The sequence below is a fragment of the Ornithorhynchus anatinus genome, chromosome X5 (genome assembly GCF_004115215.2).
Source record: "Ornithorhynchus anatinus isolate Pmale09 chromosome X5, mOrnAna1.pri.v4, whole genome shotgun sequence".
In the NCBI taxonomy this organism is placed as follows: domain Eukaryota; kingdom Metazoa; phylum Chordata; class Mammalia; order Monotremata; family Ornithorhynchidae; genus Ornithorhynchus; species Ornithorhynchus anatinus.
Genome location: NC_041753.1, coordinates 10,025,204 through 10,044,249, shown reverse-complemented (window position 1 = coordinate 10,044,249; position 19,046 = coordinate 10,025,204). Strand labels below are relative to the sequence as shown.

The following is a 19,046-nucleotide window of genomic DNA, read 5'->3' as shown; positions in this document are numbered from 1 at the left end:
TCAATTGGGGTCGAGAGTTGAAGAACCTCATTTTGTGGAGGAGAATGATTGACAGTGAGGGGCACCGCCAGAATGAGGGGGGAGACTGAGGTAAGGGAGCAGCATGTCACCATCAGACAACAGCTGCTGCTTTTCCTCCTCCTCTTCCTCCTCCTCCCCCACGTCTCCCCAACCCCCCACGCTGAGACAAGAGAAGCCCAAATCCTGGTGAGCCAGGGGTGATGACAGCCACAGGGAGTTCTTGGCACCTACTCTTAGAGTTAGTGAGCCAGTGACTATCTGCAGGAGAAATCCATCAGTTGTTTTCATGGAGTACTTACTGTGTGCAGAGCAATGTAATAATAATGATAATAATGATGGTATTTGTTAAGCACTTACTATGTGCAAAGCACTGTTCTAAGCACTGGGGGGGATAAAAAGTGATCAGGTTGTCCCACGTGGGGCTCACAGTCTTAATCCCCATTTTACAGATGAGGTAACTGAGGCACAGAGAAGTTAAGCGACTTGCCCAAAGTCACACAGCTGACAAACAGTGGTCGGAATTAGAACCCATGACCTCTAACTCCCAAGTCCATGCTCTTTCCACTGAGGCACGCTGCCTCTCTACTAAGAACTGTTGTTGTTGTCTTATGCTGCTGCATTCTGTCCGACCCATAGCAACGCCATGGACACAGCTCTCCCTGAATGCGTCACCTCCATCAGCAATTGTTCTGGTAGTGTATCTATACAGTTTTCTTGGTAAAAATCCGGAAGTGGTTTACCATTGCTTCCTTCTGCGCAGTAAATGAGTCTCTGCCCTTGACTTCCTTCCATGCCACTGCTGCCCAGCACAGGTGAGTTAAGAGTTTATATTACATTAAGCCCCTAGTACAGTGCTTTGCACAGAGTAAATTCTCACTAAATACAATCGAATGAATGAATAAATGAATGAATGAAAGAGTTGGTAGACGTTCTCTGCCCACCACCACCACCTTACATTCTAGAGGGGGAGACATTAATATTGATAAATTACAGATATGGGCATAAGTGCTGTGGGGCTAAAGGGTGAATGAAGGATGCAAACGAGACACAGAAGGGAGTGGGAGAATAGGAAATAATAATAATGATAAGTATGGCATTTATTAAGTGCTTACTATATGCCAGGTACTGTAGTAAGCACTGGGGTGGCTACAAGCAAATCGGGTTGGCCACAATCCTTCATCCCACGTTGCTTTACTTTCTTGTGCCTCAGTTTCCTCATCTGTAAAATGGGGATTAAGACTGTGAGCCCCACATGGGACAGGGATTGTGTCCAACCCGAGTACCTTGTATCTACCCCAGAGCTTAGAACAGTGCTTGGCATATAGTAAGTGTTTAACAAATACCATAATTGTTATTATAATTATGTCTGGAGATTACTCCTACTTCCCAACCCACTGGGCTGCACCAGCTTTCTACAAAATATTGACTCAATCCATCAATCGTATTTATTGAGCACTTACTATGTGCAGACCACTGTACTAAGCTCTGGGAGAGTACAATGCAACAGATAGTAGATACGTTCCCTGCTCGTAATGAACTTGTGAGTTTGTACTTAGATGTTGAATGCAGAGACAAGGGAGCAAGGGGTGTTGTGGTACCCAGGAATCTCTCTCCATTTTACTGCTCATTTAAGCCCTTAAGGGTGGGCGGATGTGATACTTGCCAGAACAGTTGGGGTGAGGAGGAAGCGGGGAGGTCTGCCCAAGCCCCATAAATACACGAATAGAGCCAGAGCAAAAAGGAAGACAGACACCCCAAAATGGCCCATTCATTTAATTAATCAATCAATCAGTGGTACTTATTGAGCACTTACTATGGGCTCAGTACTAGGTGAGAAGCGGCATGGCATAGTGGATAACACACAAGTCAGTGGATAACACACAAGTCTGGGAGTCAGAAAGACCTAGATTCTAATTCCAGCTCAGCTGGGTGAACTTGCACAAATCACTTTGCTTCTCAGGTCCTCAGTTTCCTCATCTGTAAAATGGGCACTAAAACTGTGAGCCCCCCGTTGGACATGGACAGTGTCCAAGTTATCTTGGACCTCCCCCAGTGCTTAATACAGTGTCTAGCACCTAGTAAGTGCTTAAGAAATACCTTTAACCACTGCCCCTCCATGCCCCAAACACCCAAAACAGTCTGAAAGTAAGTGATACTCCACAAGGTAGACTAGTGTCCTCATACTGGATTGGTCACAGAACCAGAAGATGGAGGAAGGACCTTCTTACAAATCCAGTTATACTTGTGGTTACAGTTCCCATCGTTCCACGACTTCGTATGTTCTCTCTGGAGATGGACACAGTCTTCCTTTAGGTCCTTTCCCTGATTCTAGTTGTCTGGCTGTCCATCAACCCAGAACCTGAAAGATGTCAAGGACTTTAATTCCAGACCCTCTAGACTGCCACGCATTGTGGGCAGGAAACGTGTCAGGTTACTGTTATATAATACTCTCCCTAGTGCTTAGTTCAATAAATATGACTGAGTGAGACCAAGAGGTAAAATCCTATTTAGTAATCCGGAATCCATCAGGCATAATAAATGAGTGCTCAATGTGTACCAAGCACTGTATTAAGAGCTCGGGAGAGTACAATAGAGCAATATAACAGCCACGTTAGACTATGGGAAAGGTTTAGGCTAAGAGAAAAGGTAGGGTTCGTGGAAAAGGTTAGGCCAGGGGAAAAACTTAGGCTAAGGGAAAAAGTAAGGCTAGGGGAAAAGTTAGGCTATGGGAAAAGGTTAGGCTGGGGAGGTTAGGCTAAGGGAAAGGGTTAGGCTGGGGGAAAAGATTAGGTTACACAAAAAGGTTAAGCAAGGATAAAAAAGTTGGGCTAGGGGAAAAGGTTAGGCAAGAGGAAAGGTTTAGGCTTGGACAAAAGGTTAGCTACAGGAAAAGTTTAGATTAAGTGAAAATGTTAAGCCAGGGGAAAAGATTAGTCTAGAGGAAAAGGTCAGGCCAGGGGACAGTTTACATTAGGGGAAAAGTTTAGGCTACAGGATAAGGTTAGGCAGGGGAAAGGTTTAGGATAGGATAAAAGGTTAGGACAGGTTAAAAGATAAGACCAGGAGAAAAGGTTAGATTAGGGGAAAAGGTTATGCTAGGGGACAAGGTTAGGCTAGGGGAAAAGGTTAGTCTAGGGGAAAAGGTTAGGCTAGGGAAAAAGGTTAGGCTAAGGGAAAAGTTTACTTTAGGGGAAAAGATTAGGCAAGAGGAAAAGGTTAGATTAGGGGAAAAGGTTATACTAGGGGACAAGGTTAGTCTAGGGGAAAAGATTAGGTCAGGGGAAAAGGTTAGGCCATGGGAAAAGGTTAGGCTACAGGGTAAGGTTAGGTGAGAGGAAAAGGTTAGGATAGGGGAAAAGGTTACACCAGGGGATAAGGTTAGGGCAGGTTAAAATATTAGACCAGGAGAAAAGGTTAGATTACGGGAAAAGGCTATGTTAGGGCACTCGGTTAGGCTAGGGGAAAAGGTTAGGCAAGGGGAAATGGTTAGGCTAAGGGAAAAGGTAAAGAGCTAGGGGAAAAGGTTAGGCTAAGGGAAAATGTTAGGCTAGGGGAAAAGGTTAGCCTAGGGGAAAAGATTGGCAAGGGGAAAAGGTTAGGCTGGGGAAAAGGCTAGGAAAAAGGTGAGTTTAGGCATAAATATTACGTTAGGCAAAACAGTTAGGCTAGGGGAAAAGGTTAGGCTATGTGAAAAGGTTAGGCCAGGGGAAAAGATTAGGACAGAGGAAATGGTTAGGCTAGGCGAAAGATTAGATTGGGGGAAAGGATTAGGCTAGGGGAAAAGGTCAGGCTAGTAGAAAAGGTTAGGCTAGGGGAAAGAGTTAGGTTAGGCTAGGCTAAGGGAAAAGGTTAGGACAGCAGAAAAGGTTAGGCCAGGGAAAAAGGTTAGTCCACAAGAAATATTTATGTGAGGGGAAAAGGTTAGACCAGGGGAAAAGGTTAGCCTAGGGGAAAGGTTAGGCTAGGAGAAGAGGTTAGGGTAGGTCTAAAAGTTTGGTTATGAGAAAAGCTTACGTTAGGCAAAAACGTTAGGATATGCTAGGGGAAAAGGTTAGGCTAGGGGAAAAATTTAGGTTAGGTGAAAAAGTTACATGAGACGAAGAGGTAGGTTAGGCCAGGGGAAAAACTTAGGCCAAATGAAAAGGTTAACGTAGGGGAAAAAGTTCTGCCAAGAGAATAATTTACACTAAGGGAAAAGGTTAGTCTGGGGAAGAGGTTAGGCTAGGGTAAGAGGTTAGGCTAGGTGAGGTGGTTGGGCTAGAGTAAAAGATTAGGCTAGGGTAAAAAGTTAGGCTCGAGGAAAAGGTTAGTCCAAGCAAAAGGGTTAGCCCAAGGGAAAAGGTTAGGTTAGTGAATAAGGTTAATTTTGGCAGAAATGTAGGGCTAGGGAAGAGGTTAGGCCTTGGTAGAAAGTTAGGCTGGGTAAATGCTTGGGCTAGGGGAAAAAGTTAGGCTAGGTAAAACGGTTAGGCTAGGGGAAAATATTAGGCTACTAGGTTTATGCTAAGGGAAAAGGTTAGGCTAGGGGGAAAGGTCTGGGGAGAGGAAAAGGTTAGATTAGGGGTAAAGATTAGACTAGGGGAAAAGGTTAGGCTAGGGGAAGAGGTTAGGCTAAGAGAAGAGGTAGGCTAGAGGAAAAGATTTAGTCTAGCGCAAAAAGTTGGGCCAGGGGAAAAGTAAGCCCAGGGAAAGCGGTTAGGCCACAGAAAATGTTTAGGATAAGGGGAAAGGATAGTCTAGGGGAAAATGTTAGGCTAGGAGAAAAGGTCAGATTAGGGGAAAAGGTTATGTTAGGGGAAAAGGTTTGGCTGGGAAAAAGGTTAGGCCAAGATAAAAAGTAAGGTTAGGCTAAGGGAAAAGGTTAGGCTAGTGGAAGAAGTTAGGCTAGGCAAAGAGGATAGGCTAGGGGAAATGGTTAGGCTAGGCGAAGAGGTTAGTCTAAGGGTACCCTTTTTCCTTACCTACCCTTTGCCCCCAGCCTAATCTTTACCCTAGTCTAAACTTTGCCCCTAGCCTAACTTTTACCTCTAGCCTAACCTATTCCCCTAGCCAAATATTTTCCCCTAGTTTGAGCCTTTACCCTAGCCTGAACTTTTCCCTAGCCTAACCTTTACTCTAGTCTAAGCTTTCCCCCAGCCTAACTTTTTCCCTAGCCTAACCTTTTCCCCAGCCAAACCTTTGCTCCTAGCCTAACCTTTTGTTCTAGCCTTAACCCCCGGCCTACCGTTTTCTCCTAACCTAACCTTTCCCTTATGAAACCTTTTCCCCTAGCTTGAGGTTTTCCCCTAGCTTTAGCTATCCCCAGTCTAAGCTTTTCCCTAGCCGAACCTCTTCCCTAGCTTAACCTTTTCCCCAACCTAACCTTTTCCCCAGCCAAACTTTTACCCTTAGTTTGAGTCTATACCCTAGCCTAAGCTTTTCCCTAGCCTAACCTTTACCCTAGCCTAAGCTTTCCCCCAGACTAACCTTTTCCCTAGCCTAACCTTTGCCCCTAGCTTAACCTTTGCCCATTCCCTAACCTTTTCCCTAGCCTAACCTTTTCCCTGGCCAAAGCTTTGCCTCTAGCCTAACCTTTTGCTCTCGCCTTAACCTTTCCCCCCATCCTACCCTTTCCACCTAACCTAACCTTGTCCCTTAGCAAAGCCTTTTCCCCTAGCTTGAGGTTTTCCCCTAGCCTAACCTTTTCCCCTATCCAAACCTTTTCCCTAGCCTAACCTTTCCCCTATTGTAAACTTTTTCCCTATTGTAACATTTTCCCCTAGCCTATCCTTTTCCCCTATCATGACCTTTCCTCCTTGCCTAACCTTTTCCCCTAACCTAACCTTTTCCCTTTGTAAAACAAATTCCCCTGGCCTAACGTTTTCACTTGGCCTAACTTTTTGCCTTAGCCTAACCTATTCCCCTAGCCTAATGTTTTCCCCTAGCCTAACCTCTTCCCCTAGCCTAATCTTTTCCCCTAGCGTAAACTTAACCTAACCTTTTTCCCTGAACACACAATTTCCCCTGGCCTAATCTGTTCTCCTGGCCTAACCTTTTCCTGTGGCCTAACCTTTTCCCATAGCCTAACCCCAGATCCTAGCTTAACCAGTTCCCCTAGCCTAACCTCTTCACCCAGCCTAAACTCTTCCCTTAGCCTAACCTTTTCCCCTAGCTTAATCTTTTCCCCTCACCTGACCTTTCCCCCACTCTAATCATTTATCCTGGCCTATCCTTTTCCTCTAGTCTAACCTTATCCCCTTAGCCTAAACTTTTTCCAGAAGCCTAACCTAATCTTATTGCCAATCATAACCTTTTTAATAATGTTGGTATTTGTTAAGCGCTTACTATGTGCAGAGCACTGTTCTAAGCGCTGGGGTAAACACAGGGGAATCAGGTTGTCCCACGTGGGGCTCACAGTCTTAATCCCCATTTTACAGATGAGGGAACTGAGGCACAGAGAAGTGAAGTGACTTGCCCACAGTCACACAGCTGACAAGTGGCAGATCTGGGATTCGAACTCATGAGCCCTGACTCCAAAGCCCGTGCTCTTTCCACTGCGCCACGCTGCTTCTCTTTTTGCCTAACCTAACTTTTTCCTGTACCCTAACCTTTTCCCCTACCCTAAACGTTTCCCCTGGACTAACCTTTACCCCTAGGCTAACCTATTTGTCCAGCCTATTTTATATACCTGGCCTAACCCTTTTGCCTGGCCTAACTTGTTCCCATTGTCTAACCTTTTCCTCTAACCTAACCATTCCCCCGGCCTATCTTTTTTTCCTGGTCTAACTTTCTGCCCTGGTGTAACCTTTTCCACCTGCCTAACCTTTTCCCCTACCCTAAACTCTTCGCCTAGCCAAACCATTTCTTCTAGCCCAATCCATTCTCCTAACCTAACCTTTTCCGCTAGCCAAACCTTTTTCACCTAGCCTAACCTTCTCCCCTAGTTTAACCTTTCCCCCTAACCTAACTTTCTCCTGTAGTCTAAACTTTTCCCCTAGCCTAAGCTTTTTCCCTGGCCTAACCTCTACCCCTGGGGTAACTTTTTTGTCCAGCCTAATCCTTTCCCCTGGCCCAGACTTTTCACCTGGCCTAACTTTTTGCCCTGGCGTAACCTTTTCCCATTGCCTAACCTTTTCTCCTAGCCTAAACTCTTTGCCTAGCCAAACCATTTCCCCTAGCCTAATCTATTCTCCTAGCCTAACCTTTTCCCATAGCCAAAACTTTTTCCCTAGCCTAACCTTTTCCCCTAGCCTAAACCTTTCTCCTGTCCTAAGCTTTTCCTTTAGCCTAAACTTTTCTGCTGGCCTAACCTTTTCCCTTGGCCTAATCTTTTCCCCTGGCCTAACCTTTTCTCCTGGCCTAAACCTTTCCACTTCCCTATACTTTGCCCCTAGCCTAAACTTTTCCTCTGGTCTAATATTTTCCCCTAGCCTACCGTTTTCCCCTACCCTAACCTCTTCCTCACCTTTTCCCATAGCCTAACTCCGGATCCAACCCTAACCTTTTGCCCTAGCCAAGACTTTTGCCCTAACCTAGCCTAATCTTTTGCCCTAGCCTAACCTTTTCCCCAGACCTAACCTTTTCCCCTGGCCTAACCATTTCCTCTGGCCTAACCTTTTCCCCTAGCCCATGCCTTTCCCCTAGCCTAATACTTTCCCCTAGCCTAACCTTTTTACCTAGCCTAACCTTATCCTGTAGCCTAACCTTTTCCCCAGTCTAACCTTTTACCCCGTCCTAACCTTTTCTACTGGGCTAACCTTTTCCCTAGCCTAAGCTAACTTTTTCCCCTAGCCTATCTTTTTCCACTGGGCTAACCTTTTCCACTGGCCTAACCTTTTCCCATGGCCTAAACCTTTCCCCTAGCCTAACCTTTTTCCCTAGCCTAAACTTTTCCCCTTACCTAACTTTTTCTCCTAGCCTAACCTTTTCCCTTAGCCTAACCTTTTCCCCTGGCCTAACCTTTTTCCCCTGGCCTAACCTTGTCGCCTGGCCTATCCTTTTCCCCTGGCTTTACCTCTTCCGCTAGCCTAACCCTTTCCCCTGGCCTAACCTTTTCCTCTGGCCTAACCATTTCCCCTGCCCTAACCTTTTCCCCTATCCTAGCCTAAACATTTCCCCTAGCCTAAGCATTTCCCCTAGCCTGACCTAACATTTCTCCTAACTTAGCCATGTTGCCTAACCTATCTTTTCTCCCTACCCTATACTTTTCCACTGGCCTAACCTTTTCCCCTGGCCTAACCTTGTCACCTGGCCTGAACCTTTTCTCTTGGCCTAACCTTTTTCCCTAGCCTAACTTTTTCCCCAAGCTTAACCTAAACTTTTCACCTAATCTTTTTGCCTAACCTACACTTTTTACCCCACCTAACGTTTTACTCTACCCTAACCTTTTCCCCAGTCTAACCTTTTCTAGTAGCCTTAAATTGTCCCCTAGCCTAACCTTTCCCCCATTCCTAGCCTAACCTTTTCACCTAATGTAACCTTTTCGCCTAACCTACACTTTGTACCTCACCTAACTTTTTTCACTAGCCTAACCTTTTCCCTAGCCTTAGCCTTGCCCCTAGCCTAACCACAGATCCTAGCCTAACCTGTTTCATTTCCCTAGCCTAACATCTTCCCCTAGCCTAATATTTTCCCCTAGCCTGACCTCTTCCCCTAGCCTAACCTTTTCCCGTCCTCTAACCTAACTTTTATCACTAGCCTAACCTTTTCCCCTCCCCTAACCTTTTCCCATACTCTAAACATTTCCTCTAGCCTAACCTTTTCCCCTAGCCTAACCCTTTCCCCTAATTTAACCTTTTCTTCTAGCCTAAATTTTTCCCAGCCTAACCCTTTCCCCTAATCCAACATGTTCCTCTAGCCTAATCTTTTCTCCTGACTTAGCCTTTTCTCCTGGGCTAACCTTTTCACCTGACCTAACCTTTTGCCCTAGCCAGAGAAGCAGCGTGGCTCAGTGGAAAGAGCATGGGCTTGGGAGTCAGAGATCATGGGTTCTAATCCCAGCTCTGTCTCTTGTCAGCTGTGTGACTTTGAGCAAGTCACTTAACTTTTCTGGGCCTCAGTTACCTCATCTGTAAAAGGGGAATGAAGACTGTGAGCCCCACGTGGGACAACCTGATCACCTTGTATCCCCCCCCAGAGCTTAGAACAGTGCTTTGCACATAGAAAGCACTTAAAAAATACCAACATGATTATTATTATTATTAGTCTAACCTTTTCCCTTAGCCTAACCTTTTCCCTTCCTCTAACCTAAACTTTTCCCCTGGCCTAACCTTTCCCCCAGCCTAAACTTTTCCCCTGGCCTAAACGTTTCCCCTGGCCTTTTTCCCCTAGCCTAACCTTTTTCCCTAGCCTAACCTCTTCCCTTAGCCTACCTTTTCCCTTCCTCTAACCTAACCTTTTCCCCTAGCCTAACCTTTTCCCCTGGCTTAACCTTTTCTCCTGGCTTAACCTTTCCCCTTGCCTAACCTTTTCCCTCACCTTAACCTTTCCCCTAGCCTAACCTTTTCCCCTAGCCTAACCTTTTCTTCTAGCTTTAGGCAAGGTGAAGAGATTAGGTTAGGGGAAATGATTATGCTAGGATAAAAAGTTAGGCCTTGAAAAATGGTTAGCCCAGGGGCAAAGGTTAAGCCACAGAAAATGTTTACACTAAGCGAAAAGGTTAGGCTAGGTGAAAAGGTTAGGCTAGGGGAAAAGGTCAGATTAGGGGAAAAGGTTAAGCTAAAGATAAAGGTTAGGTCAGTGGAAAAAGTTAGGCCATGGGAAAAGTTTAGGCTAGGGGCAAAGGTTAGGCTAGGGGAAAATGTTCAGAGAGGGGAAAAGCTTATATTGGGGTAAAGATTAGGCTACGGAAAAAGGTTAGGTTAGGGGAAAAGGTTAGGCTAGGCGAAGAGGTTTCGGTAGGGGAAAAAGTTAGGCTAGGTGAAGAGATTATGGTAGGGGAAAAGGTTAGGCTAGGAGAAGAAGTTAGGCTAGACAAAGAGGTTCAGGTAGGCCTTAAGTTTACGTTAGGCGAAATGGTTGTTAGGCTTGGGAAAATGATTAGGCTAGGGGAAAGGTTAGGCTAGGGTAAAAGGTTAGATTAGGGGTAATGATTAGGCTAGGGAAAAAAGGTTAGGCTAAGGGAAAAGGTTAGGCTAGGGGAAAAGTTTAGTTGAGGGGAAGAGGTTAGGCTAGGGGAAAAAGTTAGGCTAGGCAAGAGGTTATATGAGGGGAAAAGGTTAGGCTAGAGGAAAAGATTAGGTTTGGGCAAAACATTAGGCCCGAGGAAAAAGTTAGGCCAAACCAAAAGGTTAGTCAAGGGGAAAAGGTTATGTTAGGGGAAAAGGTTAAGTTAGGGGAAAATGTTATGCTAGGGGAAAAGGTTAGGCAAGGGGAAAAGATTAGGCCAGGGGAAAAGGTCAGTACAGGTGAAAAGATTAGGCCAGGGGAAAAGATCAGGCTGGGGAAAAGGTTATCTTAGTGGAAAAGGTTAAGATAGAGGAAAAGGTTAGGCTATGGGAAAAGTTACATTAGGGGAAAAGGTTAGACTATGGGAAAAAATTGGGATAGGCTAAGGGAAAAGGTTAGGCTAAAGGCAGGGGTAAGCGAAGCAAAAACATTAGGCATGGGAAAAGGTTAGGCCAGGCGAATCGGTTAGGCCAGGGGAAAATATTAGGCTAGAGAAACCATTAGGTTAGGCGAAAAAGTTAGGCTAGAGGAAAAGGTTAGGCTAGGGGAAAAGGTTACCCTAGGTGAAAAGGTTATGTTAGGCGATAAGGTAATATTACGATAGGGGAAAAGGTTAGATTAGGCGAAAAGGTTAGGTTAGGCAATAAGGTAATGTTAGGATAGGGGAAAAGGTTCAGGTAGGGGAAAAGTTTAGATTAGGGGTAAATATTAGTCTACGGGAAAAGGTTAGGCTAGGGGAAGAGGTGGACTAGGGTAAAAGATTAATCTAGGGCAAAAATTTAGGCTAGGAGAAATGGTTAGGGCAGGTGAAAAGGTTAGCCCAGGGGAAAAGGTTAGGCCACGGAAAGTGTTTAGGATAAGGGAAAAGGTTAGGCTGGGAGAGAAGGTTAGGCTAGGTGAAAAGTTTAGGCTAGGTGAAGAGGTTAGGCAAGGGTGAAAGTTAGGCTAGGTGAAGAGGTTATGGTAGGGGAAAAGGTTAGGTTAGGGTAAGATGTTTGGCTAGGCAAAGAGTTAAGTTCATGTTAGGTGAAATGGTTAGGTTAGGCTTGGGGAAATGATTATGCTGAGGGAAGAGGTTAGGCTAGGGGAAATTTTAGGCCAGGGGAAAGGTTAGCCTAGTGTAAGAGGTTAGATTAGGAGTAATGATTAGGCTAGGGGAAAAAGGTTAGCCCAAGGGAAAACGTTCGACGGGGGGGAAAAGTTTAGTTGAGGGGAAGAGGTTAGGCTAGGGTCAAAAGTTAGGCTAGAGGTTAAGTTAGGGGAAAAGGTTAGGCTAGAGCAAAAGATTAGGCTTGGGCAAAACATTAGGCCTGAGGAAAAAGTTAGGCCAAGCAAAAAGGGGAAAAGATTAGGCTATGGAATAAAGCTGGGCTAGGCTAGGCTAGGCTAGGGCTCTGTTCTGTTTTCAAGGGGAAAAGATTAGGCTAGGGAATAAAGCTGGGCTAGGCTAGGCTAGGCTAGGGCTCTATTCTCCGTGGAGGATTTGGGGGAGAGGCTGGTGCTGTGGATGTCCTGGACTTATTTGTGGTGTTGGTGTGGTACAACTATCATGTAGCCACTGGCCAAAGTCATGAACAGCACAAATGAGAGATCATGGAGGAGCATGGCAAATGCAGGTTTGTTTAAAACAACTTGGAGTCAACCGGGGCCCGACTCCCTACTGGCATCATTTACTGGGACAGTGGCATTCCTTCTCGTGGCTATAATGTATTTGAGTGCATTAATTTCTACCAACAGATTGAGAACACAAAAGGAGACAAGGGAAGGGAGAATATATTTGGGGATATGATGTTTGATAGGAGCACAGCAGGAGGTGCCGGAACTGATAGTGACAGTCTGGAACATGCTTAGGAGACACGTGATGCAGATGGAAAGGCCCCAGGACACTCTTCTGGCGTACCATACCCCACCACATCCAGAGAATTCGCCCAACTGAAGGCCAGAACCATCCCCGGGGCCACTTGGGTGAGAAGTGTCACTGTGTTGTTCACAGTCAGGTGGGCTAGGATCAGGTGAAGGGCTTCTTGGGATGGGGCTGGAGAATGAAGATGGTGATATACAGTGTGAGCGATATTGAGTTCCCCAGAACACCAATCCCAATCTGAGTGATGAAGAGAACTGTGAAGATCAGGTCACTCCAAAGCATTGTCTTGATGGCTTCATGTCTGCAAAGCTCAGGAAACCTCAAAGAGAAACCCCAAAGGGCACATCATTGCTAGCTTCCAATGTTATACTTTGAAACACCTAGCAAGTTGTCATATATTCTTTGTTCAACATGATAGGCAGATTCTGTACTGACAGTACCTTGGGTGAAGGTTCTGGTCAATCAACTCATCAGTGGTATTTATTAAGCACTCACTTTGTGCAGAGCAATGTACTAAGTGTTTAAAAGAGGACAATAGAGTTGGTAGACATGATCCCTGACCTCAGCAATTAATTCTTTCTCCTCTAATCAAAACAATTGTCCTCTTCCTTCTTACCTCCCTAGCTTCATTTTCCATTGCTCACTTTCCAGTGATTCAGTCAATCAGTAATATCATTGTGTGTAGAACCCTGTATTAAGCATTTACTATGGGAGAGAACAATACAATAAAGTTGGTAGACAAGATCCCTGACCTCCAGGGGGTTTATCCAGTAGAATTTATTCGGAGGATCAGTTATGACATTCTTGTTGTCTTGATGGGGTATGTGATATGACTGTCATCTAACTTCCCTGAAGAAAAATAAAATGTTCTGTTGTAATCCACCTGGCAATGACGTTATCTGCACCACAAAAGGGAGGTGTTGCTTAATGTTCAGTTGTACCCTGATAGTCATGGGGGATTGGATAGAGTATCCCCTTTGAATGCGGTGTGGCTCAGTGGAAAGAGCCCGGGCTTGGGAGTCAGAGGTCATGGGTTCTAATCCCGGCTCTGCCTCTTGTAAGCTGTGTGACTTTGGGCAAGTCACTTCACTTCTTTGTGCCTCAGTCACCTCATCTGTAAAATGGGGATTAAGACTGTGAGCCCCACATGGGACAACCTGATCACCTTGTATCCCCCCCAGTGCTTAGAACAGTGCTTTGCACATAGTAAGTGCTTAACAAATGCCACCATTAGTATTATTATTATTATTATCTGCATTCATAGCAACTGGTTTTATAGCCTTAGAATTTGTATCCAACAATTTACAGCCATCCAGGATTCCTGGTGACGGGGGGAGGTTTCTGGCCAGCCATTGACAAGGAGGGGTTTCTGCTGATGGTGACCAAATGGAAAACAGAAAGAAGGAACCAGGGGTGGACCCAGGGCACCAACTCTAGAGGTGACAACACCTCTACCTATGGGCACAGCCAATCACAGAAAGGTCAAAGAGAGATCCAACAATGCACAGATTCTGAGAATACCATACTCAGCATGGACTAGTGGAGAGAGCATGAACCTTGAGATGAGAGGCCTGAGTTCTGATCCTAGTTCTGCTATTTGCCTGCTGTTTGACCTTAGGCAATTCATTTAACTTCTCTGTCTCAGGTTCTTCATCTGTAAAATGTGGATTCAATACCCGTCCTCCCTCTTACTTAATTTAGTGGGACAGACACTATGTCTGATATCATTATTATTATCTACTCCAGAGTTTAGTACGGTATTTTACTTATGATAAATGGTTACCAAATGCCACAATTATTATTACCTGGAAAAAGGAATGTGCAGTGAAATCTCCAAGGTCACAGTTGATATGAAGCATTTCCAGTTGATGAAGTACCAGTGAGATGTACATATAAGAGGACTCCGAGAGAGAATAGCCTGAAAAACAGTAGGTAGATCTGGATGGGAACAAATGCAAAGTCATTCCATCTAGGAGAAGTCTAATCTACTCATCATTGCTTATCAGTGATAATAGAAAATCAACATCCAAACTCTTGGTAATCTACCTAAATGTTACAAGATGCAGTGTTCTCAGTAATTAATGAGAGCAATAATATCAGGTATTGCAATGAATACTTCAAAGTGGACAAATCAGAAAATGAAGAAAATATAATAGAACCCAACCAGATTGGAGAATAAAATTGGAACTAAATGGGATTTAAAACAGCAACTCTTTTTTTAGCTCTAGTCCCTTCATGAACATGAGTTAAGGGGAAAAGAAGCAAAAAGGAAGGTAGAAAGAAAAGGTAAGACACAATTAGTCAATGAAGACAGGATGACTGATGGAAAATAAAAGAAAAAGGAAAGAAAGAGGTGAAAGAGAGGAATCTAGTTAAGTGTAATGCATTTAAATAATTTTTAGGTTGTACCTTAAAACCAAGAAAATCCATAAGTCTTGGGGTACAGCTCCTGCCTCCCAACTGGTGAAACCCCAAGCCATCCACCCTTTTCCCAGCCCATCACCCTCTCCCACCTTCTTCACTCTATTTTCCCCTAACTATATCCCCATGCTCTCAGTTCTTGAAGGTAAAAACTATTTCAGGCCCAGGCCAGAAATCAATCAATCAGTCAATCGATAATATGTAATGAGTGCTTACCTTGTGTCAAACAATGTATCAAGTGCTTAGGAGAGTACAATTCAATAGGTAGGTAGGACAGACTAGAGGGGAGACAGGCATTAAAATGAATGACAAATGAATACATACATAAGTGCTGTGGGGGTGGGGGTGAATATCAAAGTGCTTGAGAGGTACAGATCCAAGTGGATAGGTGACAGAGAAGGGAAAGCAGATGGGGATATTGAGACTTATTCAGGGAAGGCTTCTTAGAGGAGTTTTAATTTTTCTAGGGTTTTGAAGAGGGGGAGAATGATGGTCTATCAGATAGGAAAGGGGAGGAAGTTCCAAGCAAGAGGGAGGATAGGGGCAAGGGGTTATCAGTGAGAAGGATGAGAAATCGAGGTAAAGAAAGTAGGTTGGGGTTAGAGGAGCAGAGTGTGTGGGCTGGGGTTTAGTAGGAGTTCTGCAAGGTAAGTTAGGAGGGGAAGAAATCTTTAAGTGCCTTAAAGCTTCTGGTTAGGAGTTTCTGTTTGGTGAGAAGGTGAATGAGCAACCAGTGGGTGTTCTTGAGGAATGGGGAAATGTGCACTGAATGCTTTTTGAGAAAAATCAACTGGGCAGCAGAATAAGGACTGGAAGTGAGAAGAGGCAGGAGGTAGAAAGGTCAAGGTGGAGACTGATGCAGTAGTCTAAGTATATAAGTCCTTGGATCAGCGTGGTAGCAGTTTTGATGGAGAGGAAAAGCTGGGTGCTAGAGGTGTCGTGAAGGTAGAACTGACAGGATTTGGTGACAGAATGAAAGATGAGTGTAATGCCAAGATTATGGGCTTGTGAGACAGTCAGGATAGTGGTGCTCTTTATGGTGATGGGAAAATCTGGGGGAGGACAGGATTTGGGTGGAGAGGTGAGAGGTTCTATTTTGGACATGTTAAGGTCTCAGTGGGTCATCCAAGAAGAGATGTCCAGAGTGCAGGAAGAAATGGGTGATTGTAGAAAAGGAAAGTGGTCAGAGCTGAAGATGTAGATTGAGGAGTCCCTGGGAAGCAAGCCATGGAGACAGGCTGAGAACTCAGTTGCTCACCCTTCTGTTCCCCACTTAACATACACACCCCCAAATGCCCAGATTCCTCCAACCCAGGCAGCCCTCCTTCTTGCTCTGCTTCTTTCTTTCCTTCTGGCATCAGAGCCTCACTCACCTGGACTGGTCTGTTCTGCCACCATGCTGAGCCATGAGGGGGTCTGTCTTGGCTGTGCCTGGTGCTGCCCAGCCCAGGGACCAGTTATAGGGACAAGGTGGTGTGAGCTCATCTCCACCCAGAGCTGCCATTATTGCATCACCCACTGTTGCTGGGACACTGTCTGCACGTGGAGTGTGAAACATCTCCGAAGTCGAAATCCTCTTCCAATTCACAGTCAGGGTTGAATTAATTCATTTAAGAATTAATTGAGTGAATTGGTGATTAAAAAATGTAGGTTTGGAAGGATAAACTTCTGGGCCTTGAAAAGAGATGCACAGCAGGAGTCGTGATTGTCTTGGAACACGAGATCCAGAAGTGACCTTTAGAGGTTATTTGAAACAGTCGCCAGGAAAGACATTTGTTCACACTTTCATTTACATTTTCTAGGTCAGGGCAGCAACAGATGACTGGATGGACAAAGAGAGGGACTATGGTTGATGCTCAGTGTGTTTTTAATCTCAGCGTGCAGTGAAGATAATTGACAAGCCTTTGGGAGAGAAACCTTACTTACTGCAGGCTATGGAATGTTAGCCAGTTGGTTCTTTCCGCAGGATGGATTCAATCCTAGACCTGATGTTCATGGGTCAAGAAGCCTCTTTCCTTTTTACTCTCTGAGGTCAAGGATTGGGTAATGGGACATGGTTATGAGGGAAACCTTGAGTTCCTTCGGATTGGTTCTTTTTACTAAGAAATTGGGAAAAACCCAACTTTGGAGGAGATGTGATTTTAATAAGGCTTTGAAGGAGGAAAGATTGATGAACTATAGTATATGTCATATATAGCAGAGGGAGGTTGTAGGAAAGGGGTTGGTGGCAAGATAGAGGAGATCAAGTTACCAGGAGTAGGAGGGTGTTGGAAGAGCAAAATGTGCAGGCTGGGTTAAGTAGGAAATCATTGAGACAAGGCAAAAGGGAGAGAGCTGATTGAGCACTTTAAAACCGATCATAAGAAGTGGGTGGTCAAGTATCGGGGCTTCTTGAGGAGTGGGGATAAATGAGCTGAATGCTTTTTGAGGAAAATGATCCAGACAGAAGAGTGAAGAATAGATCACAGACAGGAGAGAGAGTAGGGAGGGAGGTAAACAGGAGGATGATGAGGTATATAATCAGTGCTTATATCAGCATGGAAGCAGTTTGGATGGAGAGGAAAAGGTGGATTCTAGAGATGTTATGAAAGTACAATTGACAGGATTTGGTGACAGGTTGAATATATTTGTTAAGTGAGAGAGATGAGTTTTGTATATTTTTATGGTATTTGTTAAGTGCTTACTATGTGCCAGGTACTGTACTAAGCACTGGGGCAGATACAAGATGATACAGGTTAGACACAGTCCCTGTCCTATGTGAGGCTCACAGTCTTAATCCCCATTCTACAGTTGAGGAAATGGAGGCACAGAGAAGTTAAGTGAGTTGTTCAAGTTAAGGTGGAGCAGGCATTAGAACCCGGGTCCATCTGACTTCCAGGCCTGTCCCCTATCTACTAGGCCCCATTGCTCCTCATTTAAGGATCTTTGCTCAGGAACGTTCCAAGGTTATGGATCTTTCCAAGGTTATGGAATTGTAAGACAGGGAGGATGGTTGTATTGTCTATAGTGATGGGAAAGGTGGGGAAGAACAAAGTTCAGGAGGGAAGATGAGGGGTTCTTTCTAGATATGTAAAATATGAGATGTTAGTGGGACATCCAAGTGGAGATGTTGAGGTGATACCTATGGAAAGAAGAAGACCTCACACCTTTTTGAGAAGACACAGGAGTCCGCAGACCCGGGGATCATTGCTGATGAGAACCAGGGGGCACATAGATGCAAAACATTAGCCCAGAAAGGTGCCAGGATCACAGAGTTTCAGAGCGTCCTTCACCACATAAGTCATAAGCACAGTACCACAGTTGATGCAATAAAAAGACACAAAGCAGATGACGATGACCAGGATTGTCTGACTCGGATGGCTCTGGACTTGGGGGAGGATTTGGGAGAGAGGCTGATGCTGTGGATGTGCTGGACTTGCTTGCGGTGGTGGTGAAGGACCATCACTATGTAGCCACTGGACCAGCTCATGAGACACACAAAGAGGACATCTCAGAAAGTCAAGGCACTTACAAATGCAGTATCTTGTAAACGTATTGCCTGGAGTGACCCTGCACAAAATTTCCTTTAGACATTTTTAACTGTGGCCATAGCATTCCTGGTCACTTCAGTCATTCTCAGAATATGTTTGTCCAACAACAAGGAGAAGATCCAGAAGAAAATGAAGGAGGGGAGGATAAACCTGGGAGTCCTGGGCTTGAGCCGGGCCCAGCAAGAGGTGCTGGGACTGATAGTGACAGCCTGAAACATGCTCAGGAGACATGTGGTGCAGATGGAAAGGCCCCAGGTCACTCTCCTGATGTACAGAATGATCTGGCATCCCACGACATCCATAATATCCTACCCCTTGAAGGCCAGCACCATCCCTGGGGCTAGCTGGGTGAGAAGTATCGCTGTGTTGGCTACGGTCAGGTGGGCGATGCTCAAGTCTGCGGGCTTTTATCCAGCGGGCCTGGGCAATGAAGACACTGACATAAAACAGCAGTAGTGCTGAATTTCCCAGGATCCCAATTCCAGACTGAGTCAGGAATAAAATTGAGACAATCAAGTCCTCCCAAAGCATTTTCTTGATTTCATTTGGAACTGAAGAACCTACAGGACCTTAAAAAGACAAACCCAGTGGGAATCATCAACTTTAAATCCTTAAATGAGAGAAATTGAGATATCTAAGAACAATGTCTGACTCTCTTTGTTCCAAAAGCAGGCTACATCAACTTTGTTTAATTTTCATAAAACAACCTCTTGTGATTGGCCCTACTGCTGCTTTGTAATAATAATAATAATAATAATGGTATTTGTGAAGTGCTCATTGTGCGCCAGCCACTGTATGTTGTTGGTATTTGTTAAGCGCTTACTATGTGCCGAGCACTGTTCTAAGCGCTGGGGTAGACATAGGAGAATCAGGTTGTCCCACGTGGGGCTCACAGTCTTAATCCCCATTTTACAGATGAGGGAACTGAGGCACAGAGAAGTTAAGTGACTTGCCCACAGTCACACAGCCGACAAGTGGCAGAGCTGGGATTCGAACTCATGAGCCCTGACTCCAAAGCCCGTGCTCTTTCCACTGAGCCACGCTGCTTCTCACGCTGCTGCTTC

General features: G+C 45.0%; 2 pseudogenes; both read right to left on the bottom strand.

Moving 5' to 3' along the window:
- Nucleotides 11,422–12,313, bottom strand: ORNANAV1R-PS3611 (vomeronasal 1 receptor ornAnaV1R-ps3611 pseudogene; annotated as a pseudogene).
- On the bottom strand, nt 17,593–18,513 carry LOC114808108 (annotated as a pseudogene).
- Nucleotides 18,514–19,046: the final 533 nt, after the last annotated feature.